This window comes from Phyllostomus discolor, chromosome 8, assembly GCF_004126475.2.
Source record: "Phyllostomus discolor isolate MPI-MPIP mPhyDis1 chromosome 8, mPhyDis1.pri.v3, whole genome shotgun sequence".
NCBI classification, from domain to species: Eukaryota; Metazoa; Chordata; class Mammalia; order Chiroptera; family Phyllostomidae; genus Phyllostomus; species Phyllostomus discolor.
The window spans coordinates 12,634,988-12,657,244 of NC_040910.2; positions in this window are offsets into that span (position 1 = coordinate 12,634,988).

A 22,257-nucleotide genomic window follows, 5' to 3' on the forward strand; every position below is an offset into this window, starting at 1 on the left:
GGCAGTGAGTCGGGGTGGAGCGGGAGAAGGGAGCGCACTACCGGACCGGCTGGCGTTTGCGACGTACGGAGAAAATTGTAGCTCCGAGGGTGGCAGGGGTGGGTGGTTACTGCTGACCGTCCTGATTCTACGGAAACATAATGAACAGCTGAGGGCAGCGACGGGCCACGGGAAAGCAGGTGCCGCAGCCAGAGGGCCTCTGGATGCATGCAGAAAAAGCTTTTATCTTCTTACAGCAGCAGGATTTAATAGTCTGAATGGATGGACTTCAAAGATAGTTGCCAATCAAGGCAGGTCTGTTGTGCGGGGGTCAAGGCACTGTTGGGGGAAACCCAGGACCCTGACAAGCGAAGTGGCGACATCTGATTGGGTGCCGCTGAGGCTTTTTACTCCCCTGGCTCCTGGACTTTCTGAGTCTGCAGCTGTAGCTCACCCCTCTCTGTGACGGATGAGCACCCCCTCATCCCACTCCAGGCTAGATGACCACGCAGAGACCCGCTTCCCCAGGCGCCATGACCCCCTGCAGGACTTACCCTGTCCCCGGGCTACTAGGCCTAGAATTAGGGTTCAGCAAAACCCAGGTGGGCCTGGAGAGGGGAGAAACCCTGCTACCCCAAAGGAGCTGTAAGAATCGGCCCCCCTGTGCTGGCGGGGAGCGGGAGGAGCACACTGGAGACTTGGAGCTGAGGGTGTCGGTAAAGGGGGTCAAGATGAAATTGGGGGAACTTGGACGGCACCATGTTGGGTCCTTGAGTCACAGGACTTAAGTTCAGAGGACTTGACTCCCTGGCTAGGATCGCAGGAGATGGCGGATGGCGTGTACAAACATGGAAAAAGCTATGGCCGACTGTGAGCAGAGCTAAGGTGCCAGCTGGGCTGTGGCAGATGGTGGAGGAAAGGACTGAAAGGGCGAGGAAAATGGACCTGCTGGCACGGGCAGGTTATCTGTGGCTGGAAGACCCACCGGAGGGTTGTGTTCAACTGGAAGGCCCGGGGACGGACCATTTAGCAAGGCCATAAAGACAAGAACTGATGGGGGTGAGCCCGGGGACAAGGCCACTAAACACTGAAGCGGTGACTCGCGGTTACCGCTCACCATGGAAACAAACCAAATCAAAGTTTCATTCGCTGATGGCCAAGGGGCAGTGCCTAACTGCCAAAAGTCAGGGGTGGGGCCACAAGTAGCATAATGACTCTTCAACTGAGTTTTTAGCCAAGGAGACCGGACGTGCAGAGAGTTACGAAACCTGCGGGAAACTGCAGCCCCCCTTGGCGGTAAAATAAACTAACTGGGGCACGTCTCCCTCCCACCTCTGACACGGCTCTCCAGGGATAGAATGCTCTGTCCTCGAAGCCGGCACCTTCTTCGTGGCCCCCAGTAAGCACTGCACTGAGTTATAATCGTTGGCAGTTGCAGCTTTTCGTGCCCAAGCATCAGCAGGCCAGGGGAGGAGTCACTGTCCTGGCAAGGTCAGGTGACCTCACCAAGTGGTGGGAACGCTGCCCGGATGCAGTCAGGGCAGGAGGCATGTGAGTGGAGTCCATGTGATTTACGGGTTTTCTAGGTGCTTCTTTGCTTACCTGACCGGAAATGGACCTGGGAAGCTACTGCAGCCTGTGAAGCGTATGGGGACTCGATCCCAGTGGGATGAGGGTCTGGGGTCACGCCCCCGTAACCCGCTGAGACCAGCAGGGGGAGCAGCAGTCAGGTAGCAGGTGACAATAACGGGGATATTTTTTCTTCCTCTTCCTGTTGGCTATGGGTTAGTGAACGTTTTGCTGGAGTATTGTCACAGTGTGTGCCAGGGTGACCTTGTGCATCGCCTACAAGCCTCTGCAGGATGCATCCGTCTGTTTGAGAGAGGGAATGGGCTGTAGGGCACAGACACCTGTGCTTTGCCCCGGGGCACGGGCGCTCATTTGCCTGATGGGAACAATTCAAGGGATGAAGTGTAATACAGTGAATGCTTGGTAGTATTTTGTGGGATCAGACACAGTACCAATAATAAGTTAGACCTATTGAAGCAATCTTAATGAGTCAGAGTTCGGACAATGTAATGTATATAAAGGCCAGTGTTTCTGAGAATCCCTGGGGGAAGGCAAGCCTGTGCCAACTGTGCTTGGCTCCTCCGTACCACACTGCGGCGATGAGCTGCCAGTCCTCCCAGGCTCTTAGTTCTTCCTCCTCCACCCAGGGAGTGTCCTGGGCTGCCTCGGGGTCCCCCTGCCCCCAGCTGCGACTTACACAGTCTGGCCAGGCAGTACGTTGGGGCAATTCTGAAGCTCATCGTGTGTGTTTCTCATCTCTCGGAGATAAAACCATCCCATTCATTACCTGACGCCCTGTGTCTTGAAAACTAATTTCATACAGTTTGTCCCCCCCCTCCCCCTTTTTTTTGTCTGGTGAGAGAGTGGAGGTGGCCCTGCTACTTCATTCTGGCTGAAGTGCAGTCGCTTTCTTGACATATTGTACTGCATAGAAGCTAGAACTTCGGAGCTGATTTTTCGACATGTTTACTTACTGTCCACATTTACAAGGGTTCTGCTAGCGTGGATGCAAAGACCTGTTTGCAGTGCTGTGTGTATCTGCTTCTAACTCCGTTAACGTATGCACGCATCTTGCCTTAAAAGATCTTGTCAGTGGTTTGCCATCAGCATAAGAATAATTCTTACTACCAACTTTACATTGAGGCGATACAAGTTCTAAAAATCACATTTAAGTGGATGGAGCTCGGGCTGGGAACCAAAGTGTCCCAGGTTCGATTCCCAGCCAGGGTACATGCCTGGGTTGCAGGCCATAACCCCCAGCAACCGCACATTGATGTTTCTCTCTCTTTCTATCTCTATCTCTCTCCCTTCCCTCTCTAAAAATAAAAATAAAATAAAATCTTAAAAAAAAAAAAGAAATGTCAAACAACATACATAAGATTTAAAAAAAAATAAAAAAAATAAAAATCACATTTAATGCAGGTTTCAGGTAAGTCACGTATTTCCTTCTTGGGAGAAATCATGGCAGCCAGTGATCCTTGATTTTTAAAAAAATGTTTAAAGTTACATTTCCATATCCAGAGAATAAAAGTCCTAAGGCTGACTCTGTGACAATCCAATGGATCTCTTGGGGAAGATTTTATTTTTTTAGTTGCTGTACCCTAAAAAACGTTGGGCATCGAAGGCTCCGGGGGGACAGAGAGGAGGGAGGAAGACACAAGTAGAAGAGCAGACCTCCTCTGCAGGGCCTCGGGGGCTCGCCACGCTGGGAGAGACCCTGCCGCATCTAGTTCGGCCCCCCCCCCCCCAGAAGTCTTCTGTAGAGTACGTGCATCCATGCTCTGCGAATACCGTGCCGTTTCTTATTTTTAGAACCACACATAGTAGCTCTCAGCGAATGCAGGAAATGAATGTCATGCAGAATAAAGTGAACCATATGCACCTGAGACTTAAATAGACAGAATCATGAGATCCTGACTCATGGACGGAGTGTTCGAGTTTCGGCAACATGAAAAACTGTAGTGGTAGTGTGGTAGGCGGAATAACGGCTTTCCAAAGATGTCCACACATCTTCACCCCCAGGAAACTGTATGTTACGTTACATCGTAAAGAGGAATTCAAGTCGCAGGTGGAATTAAGTTTGCTCACCAGCCGATCTGAAAATAAGATTATTTAGGGTTGTCTGGGTGGGCCTGGTGTGCCACAAAGGTGGGAGTGGGAGGCAGCAGGAAAAGTTAAAGCGACGCGATGTGCCAAGGGCTCAAGTCTGCTTTCCTGGTTCTGACCATGGCAGGAGGGGGCCGTGAGCCAAGAAACACGGGCAGCGTCTAGGAAAAGAAAGGGGTAAGGAACGAATTCTCCACTGGAGCCTTCGGAGAGGAACACAGCACCACCAGCATCGTAATCACAGTGCAGTGAGGCTTGTGTGAGACTGACTTCCAACCTGCAGGGCTGAAAGGTAATGGATTTGCATCCACTTGAGCCACTGACTCTGCGGTAACTTGTTACAGCTGCAACAGGAAACTGTCCTAACAGACTTAGTTGCCTCCTAAACCTCAAATGAGAACATTAACCCTTCGGCCTGTGACTGCAGGGTCAGATGTTTTGGTTTTTTTTAAAGATTTTATTTATTTATTTATTTATTTTTAGAGAGGGAAGGGAGGGAGAAAGAGAGAGAGAAACATCAATGTGTGGTTGCTGGGGGCCATGGCCTGCAACCCAGGCATGTGCCCTGACTGGGAATTGAACCTGTGATGCTTTGGTTCGCAGCCCGCACTCAATCCACTGAGCTACGCTAGCCAGGGCTAGGGTCAAGTGTTTTCACACAGCACAGTTATTATTCCCAAACACAATTTAAACACTCCCAGAGTTTGTGGTGAAGTAGTTATTGGCTAACACATAAGTTAGGTGCAGAAATTTATAGCAATAGAGTTTCTCAAACAGGGTGGAAAAAACTAAAGTTTTCCATAACCTCGTCTGCCAGTGTTTGCATCCATGAAGCGATTTAAAACTGACTCCTCGTCGGGATGCGGCCTCCAGGCTGCAAGGAAAACAAAAGATGCTGATTTATGGATTCTGGCCGTCGCCATGGCTGTCACACTTGGTCTCCGGAGTTCTTTATTCGATACCACTTGTGAGCTTTTTGAAGACCAATGAGGACTATGCCTTTAATGAAATCTTGAAGCAAGCCCGTTCTAAACATTGGAGAAGACTTCATTACAGTACACCTTCCCTGGGCTGAAAATTCCAAACTTGAGTCAATGTAAGAGAATGTACCGAGAGGAAATGCTCTGTGTTTTTCACACCTGAGAACTTGCACGGCCCTGGGAATGCAACTGTGGACTCCCTCAAGTCCATGGGTTGTACCTGTTAAGAGGGCTCAGCTTTTGTTGAGCAAAATCTATGAGCTAAGCACAGCTAAAAATAGGCAGAGTAAAAATAACATAGGCTCTTTAAATAACTCATGTAACTATAAAGCAAAGACTAATTTTTACCTGGTAATTGCTATGAAGTGACTACCTTCCAGTATAATCACAATTGTAAATACACAGGGCACACACACACACACACACACACACACGTCACTATTGTAAAGTTTGGGATTTACATATTACCTGTGTAATAGCTCTACAAATGCATATATTCCTTATGACACAAATTAAGTGCAGAAGTCCCTCACTTACTCGATTCTAATCTTAGATACCAAGTTTTTCTTAGCTTCCAAGGAGAAGAGGTTTTACAAACACAGTGAAAGCAGGGCTCACATAGTCTGTATAGTTTTGACCTTTAAGTACCTGGTGTCTGAGCCAGTGAGTATGTAATATACTTGATACGTGCACCAAATTATCTTGCTTTGCTGCGGGGATCTCTATTTTTAAAAAGAAATGTACTTAATACTACCAATCATGAAAAAGGAGGAGGGTTATTGAAACTTTGTTTTTGTTGGGAAAAAGAAAAGTTAAAAGAAATTTTTTTTTTTTGTCTCAGAATTTCAGCCTGGAATGCCACCCAGGCCACTCAACCCCGCCTTAAACTTGAATCTAAAGAAAACGTTTGATCTGCTTTATCTTGCATCTTGACAAAACGTCCTCCTTCTTTGAAATCCACCTTTTCCAATTTACATGTGCTTGTCCATGTGAGCTAGAAATGTAAAGCTCCTGGGGATATGAGAGGAGCCTTTTTTGTGTCATTTTTGAACATCCTAGGTGTCTACTCCTCCAAGTTGGTATTCCAAAATTATTGCTCATTAAAATCTTAATCTCCCTGAAGTGGTTTGGAAGGAATAGTAGGAGCTGTTGGATTTAGCTTCTTCACTCAGAGCCTTTAAAAAAGTAAAAACCCTCGAAGGAGACATTGCATCTGATTCAAAAACTATTTCTTGAGGCTCTTTTGCATGGCCATAGTTAATATTCATCGGAAGATCAGCTGACACAGCCACTATGATCAAATTCTGGGGCTGATACCTAAGCAACCTAATAGGGATCTGTGGATTAAAAAATTATGCTCTTATTGGGACAAGAAAACATAATTTGTTTCCAAATGATGGTACTAGCTCAAATGAGAAAAGAGTACCAGGTTGTAGCCGTCTTGTAACTACCCCTTATTTAATGAAGTAAATGTGCAGAAAAGGTCACAGTTATACTTTATTATCAGCTGGGGATTTTGCTTTAATTCAATGCAGAATCCCAGTGACCTAGGCTGAATCCCGTGAAAAACTCTTTTACACACAACAGCCTGTCTGCGTATTTCTCTCACGAAGGTACAGTCTGTCGGTGGGTGAAGAGAGGCGCAAACAGAGACCAAAAAGATCACGGTAGAGAATAATACAGAGGAGAAATAAACTGTATTAAAATGCATCACATGAATTTACATAGAAGAGAAAGGAGAGCCCAGTTCTTGTTCTAAATTATCTTCTCTGACTCAAGGGTTAGCTTTCAGAAGGAAGGCATCAAAGGATGCCACCTTAAATTTTTGTTGGAATGAAAGAGAAGGATGTTCTAATTTTAGATCAGACAACTGAGCCCATCAGCTTCTGCTTTGGCAGAAAGCCCATCCCAACTGGAAACTCACCATTAGGAAGACTGTATTAGCCGCTAAGACAGCCACTCAGAAGTAAAAATATAATCCTGTATAGTTAAATAAATGTGTTTGCATAAGGCTACATCTCAAATACTAAGGTGCTCATGATAAAGTCAGACATATTTCCCCCCTGGCATTTGTCATTTACTCACTGTCTGTTCTAGAAGGGCGTTTTTGCGGCTGGCTTTCAGAGAACCCCTGGCTGCTCAGCCTGTTGATGTCTCCTAGTACTAGCGTGCAAGACGACTGTGACCTTCGGTCATATTTCAACCATGAGCTAAATCTGGAAATGGACATCCTACCACCCACGGAGCTTGCTGCTATATTAGCAGACTGTGTTACACAGGCGCTACAGTTAAGGATAACTAGAAAGAGGATTGTTTTTAACAGATACAGGAAAACACAAAACACTGATGTGACTGTGGCAGAGTGTGAGGAAGGCGTGCCACCCACAGCAGCACCCTTTATGCTTATGTGGGGTTCAATGTCATACACGAGGTGTCATACATGAGACACAAGATATTTCGTCTCTTCTTATTATGTACGATAAACGTTCGTATAAATATGTAGAGACAGAAGGTTGAAAATATCAAAACATAAGTGCTGGAAACTCCTACCAAGTTTTATGCATCATACTATATGAAAATGCGTCCTTCCTTTTCACGATGTAGGGTCGTCTGTTACATTTGCTGATGATATAATGCAACTTTTAAGTCTCCTAAGACCGCTCGCTGACTAATAAAAGCAATCAATTGTAGGGTACAGGATGAGACATAGGATGATGTAAAGATTTTGGTTTTTATTGTTAATTATACTCTAAACATTTTTGTGCATCCAGCTAGTTCTAAAATTATATATTTTAGATTTTTTTCTTACAAGTGAACCTATTTTTGCATAAGGCATTTATTTCCTTAATAAATGTCCAAAATTTAGTTATAGATTTTTATCAAAATCACAATTTTGGATTTAGGAATAGAGCATAATGTTGTTTTACATTTTTATTTTCATATACCCTTTCAACTCAATCGCTTCTTAGTTCATTTTTATAAATGAAGATAATTTTACCTATCAAAACTCATTCAAAATAAATATCTTAATTTCCCTTTTCTTATCTTCCTTGATATTAAGTATAAACTAATCATGTCTTTTATGTAAAAATCCATAAAACCTGTCTGCTCCATTCATATTTCCACGACAATTAATATCCCCTGATCCCACACAGATGTGTTGGTAAAGAACAGCTTGGGACAGAGCAAATGGGCTGGGACATAGGTTGCTTGACACCTAGAAGGGAAATTTGGGGCAGTTTTCCAGGAAGAAAACCCACATTTGGGTGGCTCGCCTGTGTGTACACTTCTCGTCTTCCCAGGCACAGGAAGCTGGGGCATCAGGGCAGCAGAGCACTTGTATCTCCATGTCCCTTGGGGTTCGGTGTGACGACGGACTTGTGCCGATTAAAATGTGAGCAGAGGTGCCACGGGCTGCTTCGGTCTAAGGACTCCATCCCCACGTGAGACCGCCCTGCGCGCTCCTCCCTGCTTTGCGATCGTGGTGCGCTGAGTGTTGTTGGGGGCCCACTGGCCCCTGGGCATGGAGGGCGAGGGGAATCGGGAAGGAGGCAGAGTTCTCCGGCGGGGTAGGTGGCGGCTACACAAGCAAGGGGGACACCTACAAGATGAGTATCTCAAGATGAGCACATCTGCACACCTGGGCCGGAATCTTAGCGGTGTCTGGAGGGCTTTTTGTTCAATCACGGGCGTCGTCCACGCGCGTCCCCGGGCTGCGTTCTTGGACGGAGCTCCCAGCCTGGGAGTGGCGGGCAGTGGGTGCCTTCCAAGGACAGAGGAGGGGCGTGGAGCCTCTGGTCCTCTGGGTCTCACTCCCAGGTCAAAGGGCAGCGATGTCCTCGTGATAACTTCCGCCGGCGAGGAGACGGAGGCTGACCACCAGGCCTAGACCACGCCCCCAGGACGGACTGGGGAGTGAGAAGCACTTCTGCTGGGTTAGGCCTTTGATACTTTGGTGTTTTTACGTTAGCACAGCGTGACACAGCCAACCCTGACCAACGTAAGTGGGTAACGTTTTCGTATTTAAATTACGTAGGCTGTGCCTTCCCCAGCAGTCCCTCCGAGTTCCTCCCGCCCATACGGTTCCCTGACTTTTGATAACCACTTGTCTGTTATTCTGAGGCGTGTGCAGCCTTGGAGACTTTCTGCCTTCTCACTTGAGCCTTCTCAAATAAAACGCACTAGATGTAGCTCCTGGGTCTAATGCTCCCCAATCCATTTGTGCCGGCTCCAACAGGAGAGTTTTAGGAACGTTCCGAGGAAATTTTCCCATTTGTTTGATTTTTATGGGTGAACAGGGTACACTGTAGAAACAGTGAATGGGATGCCAACCAGATAGCAGAAAGGGGCTTTGGAACTGCCAAAAAAAAAAAAAAAAAGAAAGAAAAAGAAGGTAACAGCTACTTGTGTAACATTGACAACGATGCCTGGGGCCTCGACATGCTCTCTTGTTTAGAAACCCTTGTTCTTGAGTAAATGACGAAGTGCATACTTGTTTGGATGTGGAGACATCCTTAAACTTCTCCTTTCCTTGGTGCTTATTGTATGCCATTATCATCTTGTACTCCAGTGGCCTCCGGAAGGAGGAATTCAAGAAACTTCATGGAGAAGGAGGGGATTCGGTGGTTCATTTAACTCCAACTCTTAATGAGGTCTCTGGAAGTTTAGTCTGGCATGCCTCAGCCAGAGAAAAAAATCGTTTCTGATGGAAACGCAGGGACATCTGAGAATTCTGATGGAAAAAAAAAAAAGCCCGTGTCTAAAAGACACTCATCCAGAGCTCGTTCATTGACAGCTACGCGAGGCTTCAGTTGATCCAGCGAGAGTGTCCTTGCCATGCTGGGTCCCCCCGGGCAGCGTGCTGGGCACTCCCCTAACCTGCGGGCGGCGTTGTTATGTTCTGCCGTGGCCACCACGGCACCTGCTCATTAGAAACTTGCATGCAGCTGCAACGCGCTTGCATTTGTATCCTGCAGCCGTGTAGCATGGGGGACTCACAGCCACTTGATCAGTCTTGTGTGGAGCTTTGCTCTTACTCCAGGCAAGTTAATGTGAAGATCATTGCAACCTAGTCGGCAGATTTAATTGTTCATTGATCAAGCAGTTGCTCTGAAACGCATGTGCTTTAAGATGGAATATTTCCTCAGATTTTGAAGGCATGGAAAAGTGTTATTTATCTAGTCAGATCAAGTGACAGGAAGATGAACGTTGAGATATATGTAACACGTATTAATTCCTTTTTTCGACATGAGGTTATTTTATGCATGTATGGTCGCATCAAATCGTAGTTTCTTGTCATTAGTTCAAACGGTGCCGATTTTTACAGATTAGTTTTTTTGCTTTACTTTAATGGATTTAAAATGATTATCAAAGCTGCTACAGCTGTTGACCTGGGGAATGTAGGATCGCTTCACAGTTTTCACCAGGCTGTGTGGAGCCGTCAAACCTGAGAACAGGCAATATCTTCACACTAATAGGAAGACATCAGGTGCACTGCTGGCCCTGGGCCTCTGTGGGCATCACCGTGGTAGGCCACAGAGAAAGCACTTACCGTGAGAGAGAGGCTGAAGGAGGGAAAAGAGGGCTCCCTCTGCTCTCAAACTGACTGCACAGAAATGTTGGCACGTGGAACTTTTCTAAACAGTTTGTTTTACGGATGGTTGTTAACAATAGATTCTGCTTTCATCGCCTTAGAATTTTCAGCAATTCCAAAATTCATAGGTTTTCTCGGATGGAGAAAAGCCTGTTAACTCTTTCTTTCTTGCTTTTCTGTATTTATACTATAAACTAGGTTTTTATATTTTGTAGAAGAATCCAGAGAAGATGAGACTACAAATTACAGGCAGTTTATAGAAACACAGGCCAGTCAAGACATTCTGTAAAGAGCTAAGACTGGCAACATTTCTGACTTTGACATTGGCGCAAACACGTGGAAATCCTAAGTGTGGGGTTGCAGCCCTTTGAAAGAGGTCATTATGATAATCTAGTGCAATTGCCTCATCTTACAGGTGAGAAAGCTGAATCTTACTTACAAAATTAAAAGCCATTTTTTTTAAACCATCAAGATCTTAGAGAAAGAACAGTACTTAGAAAGGGCACTAATAGGCACCCTATAACATTTAGAATATTTATTTGATAGTAAAACTCCAAGTACTCCTACAGAAGCATTTTAAGGTCTTATGATTATTTTAGGCTTTCTTACACTTAGTTGGCAAGGTAACCAGATTCCTGAGTTACTGTTGCATATTGAAACAAGTATGCAGCTTTATTCACTAATTTACTTATTGAAAATTGTCTTCTGAGAACAAGTAGAGCCCTAGGCACTGTCCTGGATGCTGAGGAGGCACCAGTGCTTACATAAACAGAAAACGCTTCCCTTGTCGGGGAGACAGACAGTGGAATGACACACGAAACCCATAACGGGGAAGTTAGAAGGTGAATGTGAGGTGGGGGATACGGAGCGGAAGGAGTGGAACTGGAAGGACGGGTGGGGCTTCGTGGGAAAGCCGGTTGCTCTTTAATAAGGTGTTGAGAGGAGGGTGAGACTATACATATTTAAAATCTGAAAGGTTTCTCCTGGTCCCGTAATCTGTAGGTCTAGAGGTATCTGCAGGTTTATACTGTTCGGTGCATATGGCCCCACTGCACTGAGAGGGGTCACACCAGTCCTTCCATTCCCACCAGGTCTCGCTCCGGCTGCTCTCTGTGCTCTCACCCTCCGCAATATGGGAGGCCAGTAACTAGTAACATGTGACATGTACACAAGTTGCGTGTTATTTCACTTTGTATTGTTTTGATCATGAGTGGCAATGACTGTGTGTCTACACCCTGCAGATTTCAACTTGGACATCCTTCTTTTTCCAGGAAGGACTTTCTGACCCCTCCTTTCCGGGTTGCCCCTCCCTTACCTTCCCTTAGAACTCTGTCCCTTGAGCCCCACGTTCTAACCTCCCGTTTGCTGCTCCTCCTGCTTCCCGGGACTTGAACAGCCATGATGGGTGCATCATATCTTCTAAACCAGCCGTCGTGAATAAAATCCCAGAAACCGTGGTTTTTAGTAATCACTGATTACTATCTTCTTCCCCTTGCTAATGCAAACGTATTTTACTTCACCATTTCAGCAGCAAAACAGTGACATTTTGTCCCCAATGTATAGTGAGTAAATGAGTGAGTGGATGGGTGAATGGAAGTTCTTTCCACTGCCTGTTCTGTTTCATCATTTCCCTTGAAATCTGCTTAGCTGCCTGAGGACATACCCCCAGTCTTTAGACTGAAAATTGGCTTAAAAACAAACCAAACAAAGGCACAGCCAAAGAGGAAACGAAATAAAGGGTGTTTGTTTGGTGCCTCAAAATCGATGATATTCTACTTCATAAATGCACGGGATCTTGGAGTTCTACTCATGACTGCGTTTCCACCTGACCACTGGTTTTCACATTGTCTACATGCCCTGCTGGCCGGGAGGTCCTGTCCCTGAATGAATCATTCTTTGGGGTTACATATACAAACAAGGAATTTCCAAGTGAATTCCCACCAGAATCTATGCTAAGCCTGCAATGATTATTTTATTAATATACATTTCACATAAATCTTTATAAATCAGAATTGTATTTGGATTAGCCAAATGAATAAAATTTACTAATACTGAAACGTTAATAAAGAGGTAAATAATGTCAATTATTTTAGTATAACTATTGGGAAAGCTGATGCGTGGTTTTGGTGGCACTAATTGGAAATGAGTTTTGAATATTTGAACACCTAAATTGAACTAATGCAAACATAATAGGAAGGAAAGAGACTTAGGGAAAGATTCACAGTTATCTCTCAATTTCTGATACAGCAGCTACAAAAGGACATATGTTGTCTGAAAGTAATAGGAGCAATCTTTTATTAAAATTGTGTTTTTAAACATAAAACATGTTGAGGATTGGGAGTTGAATGTAAAGTACGAACTAGAAGAGTTTGAAATAACTTAAAAATAATGTTTGTATTTATTCCTACTCCTAATTTGCAGGCTCAGCCATGGCAAGGCTCCTCCCTGGAATCAGTGAAAAGAACCCAGCTTTGCGCTGGGCGGAGTGCTGACAGGAGGTGGCTCTGTGCTCCTGGCTCTCTGTCTTTCAATTAGCGACGCACAAAAGGCCCTTTGTGACATTTTGCTTTGGGTACTGGATTAGAAAGTATGCCATTTATGTTTGGTGTATTTAATTCGATGTTTGCCTTGAGCTTATAAGGCATTTCTATTTATTTTAGTCAGTTCAGATTACATTCGATCATTAAAAATTCCATTAAAGATTCCTGTTGACACAGTGATGTAAAAAAAGTTTATCTAAGGAGGTACAGCCTCCATGTCGCTGGATTTTTGATGTTTCTTTGGTGCATTTTTTTCCCTTGGGGACGTTTTAATCTTATCATGTTTTAGTGGTTCCCTGATTCTGCAGTTTATGAGTCAGATAATGCTATTTAATCAGTGTGTCAGACTAGTAAACCCTCCCTCATGCTCAGTAAAATTTGAGCACAAACAGACCTGAGTGAGTGTGTTATCTGGTCAGCATCGCTGTTTTTGAGCAATTCCCATAGAGTTATTGCCCCTTTTGTGGAGAGAGCTGTGGGAAGATGGGAAGCACGTCCACGTAACTCGATCTGAATAATTTTTAATAACAGATGACGCTATGTTAAATTAAATGATGACAATAATAATGGCATTAATAATCCCATTAACAATTAAATTAAAAAATTCATTTATTCCCCCACTACTCTATGTGTGGCACTGTGCTAAGAATTATGTGCAAATCATCTCTGCAAGGCAGGTGTTATTATTTCCATTTCACACCCGAGTTGATCAAGGTTCCAGAAGGTTAAATAGTTTGCTGAAGATTCAGTTATTAAATGTTAGAAACAAAAAACCAGTCTGTTTTACCCCAAAGACCATCCTACTGTCCCATTGCTTAGGTTTCCCCTGAGAGTTGAATGGCACCCGCACCTGTAGGCGTGCTGTGTTCTCCCGTTTTCCTGCCACCACAGAGCGAGGCCTCTCAGCATTGAATTCGAGGATCTGGTTGAGACTCGGACTTTGATTTGGTGGGTCTGGGGTGGAGGCCGGAGCCTGGGTTTCGGACAACCTCCCAGGCGATGCCAGCATCGCCGGCCTGTGGACCGCTGCCACTTTGGGGAGCAGTCTCCAGGACAGAGATGCCCCACATGTGGGGAAGGGATGTTGGGAAACGTGCCTGTCAGACCTTGACTAGAAGCATTTAGAGGGACTTGTCAGCCCGTAGAGTTTTCCTGTCCCTGGAAGGATCTCACATGCCCTTCTCTGGCTCCTAAAGTCAGTGCCCATTCAAGAGAGCCTCGAGCGCTGATGAGAATCCTGCTACATCCCCCACGCGTTGTGGGTAGAAAAGGACTGAAGCCCTGGTGGGCGTGGCTCAGCTGGTGGGAGTGTTGTCCTGTAAACTGAAAGGTCGCAGGTTTGATTCCTGGTCAAGGCACATACTAGGTTGCAGGCCTGGTCCCCTCGAAAAGCAATGAAAATAAATGTCCTCAGGTGAGGATTAAAAAAATTGAAAGTGATTGACCTGGCCAGTTCAGAATAAGTTAGTAATGCAGTACAAAAAATGGTTTGAGGCCTGGGTGACAGGGTCCGTGGTAAGACAGAGGGGGAAGAGAACAAAGACAGGGGACTAAGGGGAAAGAAGAGAGCTGAGAGGAGGAGAAGGTGGGGACATGTGGAGAAAAGCCACCAGTTACATGTGGTGGTGATTGACAGGCAGGGTGGCACCCAGATTGCTGGAAGGCGCCAGTCTCACGTCCCTGCAGAGCACAGTTTGAGGAAGCCCCTCATGTCAAAATACCCCGTTCCTCATCTTGTTATGGGGCCTCGGGTTACAGTTCCAGTTCAGAGCAAGCTCTGAGATGGTGTCCCGCGTCCGTGAGTCTCTCCTACCCACTAGCAATTTCAGTGTGCATATTTGGAGCTCCGTAAAAACAATCTTCCCTCACCCCCTGACCAGTGTGGCTCAGGTGGTTGGCTATCATCCCCACAAAAAAAATCTTTCCCCTTCTTCACTTGAGTCTTTGACATAGCTGTTCTGGAGCTATCCTGCCTTTGTTAGCTTGACTAATTCATTTGTGTAATTGGAAAGAGTGAGGTCGAATGGGGTAGTCAAATTTCATTAGCTACTTGGTTCCTGAGAAGTGTGTGCATGCGAGTAAAACACACACACGGACACACACACACACACACACACACACACGCACGCACAGGGACACACCTCTCATTTCCGCTCAGGGGACTGTTGAAAATTGAAAGCTGCTGCTTCTCCTCCCCTCCCACCTCCTTTTCCTCCTCATTCGTCCCTGTGTTTTAAACAAGCACAGGCATTGCTTTTATAATTCCTTGTTTGAAAAGACAACTAGGAGAAAAGTGCCATAGCCGTAGCCGGGCTCCAGAGGTAGGTGCCGGTGGGATGCAGAGGGCACCATGGAGCTTACGAAATACAAAGGCTCTCGTAAGTGTGTTATTGCTTCCTCACACCCTCCCTAAAATAAACCTTATTGAAGGTCCTGGTGACAGAGGCAGCAACAAGGGCAACATTTGGGTCAGAGGCATGATTGTTGGAACATAATAATGAAGACACGCCCTGGCTGGCATAGCTCAATGGATTGAGCTCGGGCTGCGAACCAAAGCGTCGCAGGTTCGATTCCCAGTCAGGGCACATGCCTGGGTTGCAGGCCACAGCTCCCAGCAACCGCACATTGATGTTTCTCTCTCTCTCTTTCTCCCTCCCTTCCCTCTCTAAAAATAAATAAATAAAATCTTAAAAAAAAAAGAATAGACAAATCTTTCGAATGCCTCATTTTATTAAAAAAAATAATGAAGACACGAACCCAGATTTTGACAGTTACCAGAGAAGCCCTTTCAAAATGCAACAAGCCAGCAGCAACTGGCCTGAACTTATTTGAGACAAGCCTTCTCAAAGAGCTCTTGGTGATGTGCTCTCACAGGGAGCAGCTGGTTAACAAACACTGAGACTCAGTAGCACAACCACTGAAGGGCTTACGCCACTGTATCTCCGATGGGCGCTTTCTGACTCTCACCGATGTGTTTGCTCTCACCAGCTCCTTGGTGTGTATCGGTCCATCTGGATAGAATCTGTGCAATTTATCACAGAGTTTTAAAAGCACTTTCCCAGATTATTGATTCATTAATTTCTGTGTTTCCAATCTACAATCTATGGCAGCTTTCCTCCTTGAGAAATTGGTTTTTTAGCCTGGTAGTTTACAGGAGAAGAGTGCAAAGTTTTAGTCACAGTTATTTCACTATTGATCATTGCTCTACATTTTAAGACTTTGTGGAGAAAGCTAATAGGAGCGATAGAAGATTGCAGTATTTATTGGTATTTACAGAGCCTTTGACTTCATGGATAATAGACTTTGTGGTCTATTACCCATTATGGCCTATTATCATGAACTTCTCATTGAACCCAAGCTTCTAATGCTTCCCCAGAGCTACATCTTTATAGCATTAGCTAGTTAGGGATCAGGCCAGGACCTCTCACGAAGGATCGGAGATGAATTTAGTACCCTTTCTTCTACATTTGGTTCTAAATGACTTGCTTTGGGATCAGTGGGATGCATGTTCCTCACTATATGGAACTAAAATACAAGTATTTTGTTGTTTTCTATATAGATACCGTGGTTCAATTTTTCCCTAACCCTGGAGGACTTAAGACAGGGGTGTCAAACTCATTTTCACTGGGGGGTGGGAGGGCGGGGCACATCAGCCTTGCGGTTGCCTTTAAAGGCCCGAAAGTAACTTCAACTCCTTACCAGTTAAGGAGTAGTTACATTTACACAGTCCTAAAGTTACATTAGGCCCTTTGAAGGCAACTTCTAGGCTGATGTGGTCCCTGGTGAAAATGAGTTTGACACCCCTGACTTAAGGGTCAGCCAATCTTTCCAATGCTCTGTAGTGTCTGGGGGAAAAGCACTGGAGATAAACTATCTTAGAGTTTGAGTCATGATTTTTAGTATACATTCTCAAGAATATACTTTGTTTTTATCATTCATCTCTGTATTGCTTGTATTGCCGGTCAGTTTATGAAGTTCATTCATCACATTGTTTTCTCTCATATTCTAGGAAACACATAAAAATCAAGGTGAAATTAGCCTATTACTATTAGATACTAGTTGAAATTATTGACTCATTGGTGTTATGATTGGTTTTATTTGTAGTTTTCTGTCCTAATAGCAACAAGCAATTTTATCACAAATTTTTGAATTTGAAAAATTAAGTTTGAGTTGTTGTATATTAAATTGCCCTCATTTTTCTAGAGAATGTATTTGTGGAAAGAAATGCAGGAGCTTATACTTTTGCATCAATATTGGGCCTAGCCAAGGTTTTCCATTTAAACAGTGATTATTTTTTCTTCTTTCTGCCCAGTATAAAAACCAGACGGGTAGGAATGTTGCAGACCAGGCAGGGCAGACTGTCCCCTGCATGTGTAATCTGGAACCGTCCAAACAGACCCCAGTGGATTCTACATGTGTCTTGTTTCCTATGGGCCCCACGTGTGAGATTCCTACCTGTATTCGTCCACCTGGCGTTTACTGAGCACCTTGCATACGCTGCACACTGCTCCGGCCACTGAGACCGAATACAGCCACTGCCCGTGTGCCGTGTGTCATGCAGTGCATGCAAAAAGGGAGAATAGGGGAGAAAGGATGGCGGGGTCTGGGAATCAAGGAGAGACTCTCTTTAAGGTGGCAATGAAATGAAAACGTAAGCAGGAGGGGGTTTGGTGGAAGAGCGTTTCAGCCCAAGGGATCAGGAAGTGCCAAGGCCCTACATCATAGGGGGCCACCGTGGCTGGAGTGGAGAGGAGAAGGGAAAGGCAGTGAGTGAGATTAGGAAGGTGGTTGGAACAGAAGTTCTATGGGGCCTTGTAGGTCAAGGTCAGGCACTGAGAGGAGGCTGAGCAGAGGGGTAACATGATCTGACTCGGGCTTCAAAAAGGCCCGTCTGACAGCTGTGTTGCCTCAGCGAGACCCTTGAGGAGGCTCGTAACAGAGTCTGCGTGAGAGACAGTGGGGGTTCAGAGCAGGGTTTTGGTAACTGGGGGTTTTACGAATTTGTTGGATGCTGTGTTCTCTGACGTAGTGTCTGGAATCCCAGCTGTAAGGAGACTTAGGACTTTCCAAGGAGGTTAATTTTGGATCCCTACTGTCTGCTACAGAAGTATTTAGCCAAGTGCAACATGGGCAGCTGCACTGTTACAGTGAAGATCCCCAGGCCTTGCCCAGACTTCTGCGGAGTAATTGGTCCAGGGGGCCAGGAATGTGAGATTATCAACTCCTCGTGCAATTGGGCCAGACATCTGGAGCCCACGCTGCAGATCCCTGCGGGCCGGATTGAGAACTCATTGAGAGCTTAGCGGTGAGAACTGCGTGAGCTCACCATATTTGCCGGCACTTTCAATATGGGACGCTTCCAGGGAGCTGTCACATTTCAGCCTCATCGGGGCGTCACGCAACTCTCTGGCATTTTTGGATTGATTTTCACATTACAGAACCTTCTGGGTAAACTTGATTTTTAGCCTTGGATTAGGGATTATAAATACCAACATATGGACCTCGAGTTTTCGTAAGCTTGTGTCTGTAGGAGCCCCAGGGTGTGAAGCTGTGTGTTTGGCAGACTTTCTAAGGCTCCTCTGCTTTCTAATTTGTTAACGAGTGAGTACTTTCTACTAACAAACAACGTGATAAAAGAGATTTCCTTGGCTTCCGAAACAGAAAATGCTGCTTTAAGACGCGGCAGTAAGGACTGAAGCAGGAAACAATGGCCAGCCAGCAGTGTCTGTCTATCTTGCTTCCTTTCTCTGTCCTACCTCCTTTATCGCCGCACGCTCAGTTGCGTCTACAGCGGAGCGAATACTTGAGTGGCCTTTGCCATTGCACGCGCTTGCACTGGAGTCAGAGCAGGAACACCCTTGAGGGTTCTGAGGGCCCCCGCTGTGTCGCACATGCAGCGCGTGCATTCTCTGCGTGTCCCCGAAACCACAAGTCTGAATGGCTCTATGGCGAAGCGCGGTGTCGCTCCGCGGTGTGTCGGAACCGTGTCTTTGCTCTTTGTCACTGGTGAGTGAGTTTTTCCAGTTTTACACTATAAAACAATGAGATGCGATACTGCTCTGAACATCTTTATATAAATTACTTCACTTTATTTGGGTCTTTTTTTTTTCAATGGAAAGTTTCCCACGGGAACCTAAACAACAAAACAAAGAAACAAGCAAAATATAACCAAAGACACCAAAATAAGGAACAGGCTGACAGAGTTCAGAGGGGAGAGGAGAGGGAATTTCAGGGGAAAAGGGGAAGGGTTTACGGGAACGAGTATAAGGACACATGGATAAAAACTAGGGGCGGGTGGAAATGGGAGGGAGGGGGGCAGGGTTGGGTGGGTGGGTTGGGATGGGAGTAAAAGATAGAAAATTGTACTGCAACAACAATTTAAGTAAAATTTTAAAAAAAGAAAAGAGAAAGTTTCCCAGATGTAAAATTCCTGGACTAATTTGTTGTAAGAGATTTTTAAAAACTGTGACTTTTTGCTAGATTGTTTTTTCAGAAAAAGTTGAGCTGACGTAGCATGCCATGCCATGGGTAATATTTCCTCTTCATCACTGTAATGTAAAATTGAAGCTCCTTGGCAGTTTAATAGATGGGGCTCACCCTATTATTGAAATCTTTTTACCATCGTTGCTGTGGTTAAAATAGGACGCGTGTAAAGTTGGGACATGAATGCAGGGCGGGGGCAGAGTGGCAGCTTCCCTGCAAATGGCTCTCTGGCTCCTAAGTCTTATTTTTCAGCCTCTTTGGCCCATTTTGCAAGACGCATCCTGACCAAACGGAAGCTCCAGCTACTCCACCTGGCTGTTGCTTTGTGGAGCAGTTCCGCTGCTGGGCAGAAGAGGGCACTGTTTGTTTGTACCAAGTCCGGACAAACCTGACTGACCCATTTAGAGAGAGCAGCCACTGCCCTGCCGGAGATACCCTTCGCTTTGGGGTCCGATGACTGCTGTGCTGACCGCCTGCGCTCCATCCATGCCTGACGAAGTCTGTTAAGCATTCACGTTGCTGCTATTCACGGAGCTCACAGAGCTCCAGCCGCCTTGTGGGGAAACCTCTGGTGTCACTGATGCAGCCGACACCAAGGACTGGGCACAGAGGCCGGCGCCCGCCCCAAGAGGGGATGCTGGTTTTTCCTGGGAGGCACCCCAGCCCGGCTCAGTGCTTGCAAGCCCCTGGGCAAGCAGAGGGTTCAGATGGATTCGCACTGGATGAGTGAGGAAGGCCAGGGATGTAGAGGGGCTGGAAGGGCAACCCGACTGGGGGGTGTAAGTTCATTTTTGTTAAAAGTGGGAAGTGCTACCAAAGATTTGCAGGTCAATTATATTTCTTCTTTCTTTCCCCTTGAAAATCACCTAGGGCATGCACAAGTGCATTACTAGTGTAAAAAGTTAAATCTTAACAGAGAGCTGAGCAACCCTTAAATTCTCCCCTGTACCTTCTTCTTCCACTCACGCTCCTTCCTCAAAGACCCCCACTGATAGAGTTTGGTGGCTCTGTGGGCGTGTGTAGGTTCATGTCCATGTCTTTCTTCCCCGCAAAAGCGGGTTCTTGCCATGCATGCTTCTCCTGCATGACGACCTGCGATGTGGACGATCGTGCATTAATTAGCCGCCGTACTCACAGGAGACATTCAGGTGGTTTTCAGTTTTCACACTGCAAATAATGCAAAGGGAACATCTTACGTGTGTAAGTTTGTGCACAGGCTTGGTCGTTTCTGTAGAATGAATGCCAGATGTAAAAGGAGAGGGTCAAATTTTATGTGCATGTACACTTTTTAGAGATGCGGTCTAATTGCCCTCCCAAAGGGAGGCTCTGACTTCCGAAGGCCGCTGATCTGAATCAGGTGGTAGCACAGGCAGCTGGCTCTGCAGAAACACAGCCCACAGTCACGAAGACTTCTTTCTAACAGCTAGTAATTTATTTCCTAATTGAGGACTTATCTCTGCCCACTGCACACTGCAGGGGGTTTCTCTGTCCAGCTGTGGGCTGCAGGGGAGAGATTTCATCTCCAGACCTCCGTGGGGGTGAGGAAACCTCCAACGGAAGAGGCTGCTGTGACTGCAGGGGCCAGAGTAGCCGTGGAGGCGGTTCAAAACCAGGGGCAGGTCATGGGGGGAGGTGGGGAGGTGTCCTCACACACAGATCTCCGAGAGACCCAAGAGGAGCCTCATTTAGGGAAGAGGCCACTCAGCACCTGCCGACTCAGCAGGGACTTCATTTTAACTATCCGTGGGCCCAGAAGTGCAAGGACACCTCCCAGCCACAGCGGAACTCTGCCAGCCCCTCCCCTCTCCTCATCCCACACCCCCTCTTCTCCCACTCCCACACTCACGGCAGCAGAATCAAGTGGGGGACAGGTGGGCTGCGGGGCAGAGAGCAGGAGGACTGGACCACCGTCCCCCCTCCGCTGGCCCAGCCGTGGGAGCGGGGGAGAGGAGAAGATCCGTGCTCAGCGAGAGAGAGAAACTCAGAGGCCTGATCCTTGGAAGAGATTGGAGAGACAGATTCCAGAGCTGAGCCTGCGACGGAGCACAGGGCGCTGTCATCTGAGGGTTGCTAGGAAATCAGGCCCTTGTCCAAGCCTTCATTCATTCTCATCCTTCCACCGCATAGCCGATAAAGCGTGGTTCTCAATCTTGACTGCACCTCTGTGCCATGGGGGAGCTTTTCAAAAATCCCAAGGCCCAGGCCACGTTCCAGAACAAGTAAATGAGAATACTTGAGGGGGCAGCCCGGGCATCGGAATTGTCAAAGCTCCCCACGGGATTTCTGTGTGCAGACAGACAGAGACAACGATGAAGTCGCACTTGGACTAGAATCAGGAGACTGACTGTTCCCTACACTGGAGACACTTTGTTTCCTGTGCTAGTCTTCATGATCTTTGAACTTCTTCGAGAGCTGGTAGACAAGAGACAGATTTAAACTTTAAAAATACTTGGATCATCTGTTACTTAACTCTACAAAAGATACTCTGTTAAATGCATGTAGAGACTAGAATGTAAACGGTGTGTGCCATCGAGCGCTGAGAAGGCTGTCCGCAACCCAGGCTGTTGCCGTGGAAGACTGCCTGCGGGCTTTATAAATAGCCTGTACAGGGACGTGTTTTCGCTTGAGTTTATAACGGGGCCTACTCGACTTACCAGGGTATATCCAGCTGGGTGAAGGTTTGAATGCCACCGGGCTCTGGGAGCACCGCAGAAGGTGTGGGTTGGTTTGGCTGTCTTGCTTCAATAGCAAGAAGAAGAAACTTGGAGAGAATATTGCAGCTTGGCAGAAAAGGCAAGAGATTTGCTTGCGATTTTTTTTCATACTGACCTCCTCCCTCACGGTATTTATTGATTCCCCAGAGCCGAGTGTTGGGATGGCCTGCATCGGAATCACTTCGGGAGCCTGCAAAAAGTATTGATCTGCTGGCCCAGCCCAAGACCTCCAGGACCGGTTGTTCTGGGGTGGAGCTGAGCACCAATATTTGATCCAGAGCTCCTGGGGGGCT